The 2,831-nt window shown below is 46.6% G+C and overlaps 1 non-coding gene across 1 annotated transcript; it reads left to right on the top strand.

Moving 5' to 3' along the window:
- The first annotated feature begins 2,289 nt into the window (after nucleotides 1-2,289).
- Nucleotides 2,290-2,362, top strand: TRNAV-CAC (transfer RNA valine (anticodon CAC)). Its single transcript has one exon. It is a non-coding gene; the product is annotated as a tRNA-Val (tRNA).
- The last annotated feature ends 469 nt before the right edge of the window (nucleotides 2,363-2,831 follow it).

The following is a 2,831-nucleotide window of genomic DNA, read 5'->3' as shown; positions in this document are numbered from 1 at the left end:
TTTTGTCTGACTAGGTGAATTTGAAAGACCAACCTTCAAGCTCTGAAATTCATTCTTCTGCTTGTGTAGTCTATTGTTAAAGCTTTCAATGTGTTTTGAAATTCCTTTAGTGAATTTTTCAATTATAGACGTTGTATTTGTTTTTTCTTAATATAGTTTTCTTGTCTTTCATATTCTGTATTGTTTTTCTGGTTTCTTTGCATTGGACTTCAATTTTTTCTTGGATCTCATTGAGTTTCCTTGCAATACGTATTTGGAATTCTTGTCTGTCATTTCTGACATTTCAGTCTGGCTAGGATCCATTGCTAGGAACTAGTACAATCCTTTGGAAGTGTGTAAATACTCCGAGTACACTGGAGTTCTTGCACTGATTCCTTCTCATCTGAGGAAGCTGTTGCTTCTTATTTTTGAATTTGGTATTGTTTGGATGAGGATTTTTAATTTTTTTATTCTTTTTTTTTTCTTGATGGTATGACTGTGATATGTGTTGTGTATGATTGTTTGGCTTCATTTCTGGGTGCTTTTGGGGGGCCCTATCTCTGTATGTGTTTCTTGGTTGTAGGTAGCTTCTAAGCAGTAGCTTTCTCAGATGCTGCTTGTTGTGGTGATGTACTGGAAGTAAAAGCTAACACACTGACCCCTGTTGGGGGCTGAGGGTAGGGAATTCTCAGGAAGCTTATCTCATGGACTAGCACTAAGCCCTTCGGGTAGCAGGGATTTTTTATTCAGTCGTCCAGTTTAGGATGCAGTCTAGTAGATGCTGCTTAAGAGTAAGGGTGGGTAGGTAGGCTGGTGTCCAGTGGAAAAACCTGCTCTGACAGGATGGTGGCAAGAGATCATGTTGGGGTGTGCTGAGGCCTCAGGGGAAGGGGCAGAGGTGCACTAGCTCCTCCTGAGTAGGCAAGAATGTGATCTGCTTCCCTATCATGCCCCTGTCACAGAGCTCATAACCTTCATTTTATAAAGACTTTGTCCTTTGGTTCCTGGCTGTGGTGCAGCTGAAGTCTATGGATATGCCACTCTGACAGCTACCACTAAAATGGGGTTTAGGGCAGAGCCTCTTCCCCGAGTCCAGGGCAGGCAACTCCATGATCTATCCTCCATTGCCAGGGCACTGCAGCTTTGTATAGGGAGGGAGAATTGGGCCCGTCCTTCCTGAAAGCTGAAGCAGCACAGGCTCACTTTCAGCCTGGGTGGTGCCACCATGAATAATATAAATAGTGTTCTGTCCTAGTGCACACTCACTGGGTCCTAGAGAAAAGAACCACTGCTACGTCTGCAGCCATACAGGGGATAGGGGAGAGATGATCCCTGCTTTTCTACGCCCGTTCCTGGATGTCAATGCTGCCCCCTTCTGCGATTGGTGCCATGCCAGTGTTTTCTTTGTCCCTTGGAGGGCTTTGGGACAGTGAGCAAACAACTGTTCTGATAAACGCAATTTAAACCGCGACCCTTGGCTCGCTCAGGTCGTGGGGTTGGGCCGCCTTTGCGCTTTTCCTTTGAATCTGCCCTTCTCCTGGGTTTGTTCTCTCGAGCCAGGGGAAGGACTGGGTCCCCTCTGTTTGGCTCCTCTTGCCTTATCAGAAACCTCACACTCCGTCCTTTTCCAGAGAAGCTTCAGAGAGTGCTTTGCTGGGTTTGCTGGCGTCCGGCAGGGTGCAAGTATGTGGGGATGCGCGCTGTGAGTCTGTGTTTCCTCCGCTGTGACGGCTCTTCCCTCTCCTGTAGGAAAAGGCAATGCCCCTTTTGTCTTGTCCATGTGGGACTCCAAAGAGTCCAGACGCGACAGAAAGGCGGCGAATCCTCTCAGAGTGGGCAGGGGAGGAGATAGAATATGGGAATGGGGCGGTAGAGGGGTGGGATTTCATGAAATTTCCTGATTTAAGGCTATCATGAAGTAGGCCTCTTTGGGAGCTCGGCTCTCCAGTCGCTGGTAAGGGTAACATCCCATCAGCCTCTGGTGAGGTTCAGTCGCGTCCCCCGACTGCATTTGGAGCCAAAGGCAGAACGCGGCCGGCACTGCGGCCTGGCGTCCAGTGACCTAGCGATCTGCATATTCCTCAGGGTGGAAGCACCTGGACTTCAGATGTGAAGGCAATGCGGTCACTACTGCAGTAAGAAAAGCAACTAGGGGAAATGGCACCTTCTTCTCCAAACTTTTTTTGAGACACTCTCGCTCTGTCGTCCAGGCTGGAGTGCAGTGGCGCGATCTTGGATTTGTAAACTATAGTAGAAATGGCTGATCTAAGATTTTCATGATTATATTTTGCCTCTTTTGGCAAGTGTGTGGTTTCCGTAGTGTAGTGGTTATCACGTTCGCCTCACACGCGAAAGGTCCCCGGTTCGAAACCGGGCGGAAACAGATCTCCTTTTACCTTTAAATTTAGTGAGTTTACTCAAGGTTGAAAAACAGAAAAGTTGTTGAACCTGTGACCTACATTTTACACCTCATCAATCTAGACAGATTGTCGACCAGGCTACAATTTCCACTGGTCTGCCAGTAAGAGTACGTCACAGCAGGCCTGCTTAATGTTAGCTTTGGTTCCAGAAATTCCTTAGGGTTCTTTTCATTCTCTTCTATCGCCTGAATTTTCACAGGCTGACACTGAAAGTGGATGACATCTTAGCGCATTTCCTAAGGGTCCCGCTTGGCTTCGCTTTACTCTGATCCAGTTGCAGATCTGGCTGATTTAAGAGACAACAAAACAAAACATTTTTTAAAAAGGTTCTAAATCTGCATCTGGAACTCATAGAGTCAATATTCCAAAATCACACGAATTATGTATATACATTTGCATGCATACCCCTTCCCCAAATAATCCTCAGCAAAC

This window comes from Macaca thibetana, chromosome 1 (assembly GCF_024542745.1).
Source record: "Macaca thibetana thibetana isolate TM-01 chromosome 1, ASM2454274v1, whole genome shotgun sequence".
Taxonomy (NCBI): Eukaryota; Metazoa; Chordata; class Mammalia; order Primates; family Cercopithecidae; genus Macaca; species Macaca thibetana.
Note: the sequence above shows the minus strand (reverse complement) of the source record. Positions and strands in the feature narration are given on the sequence as shown.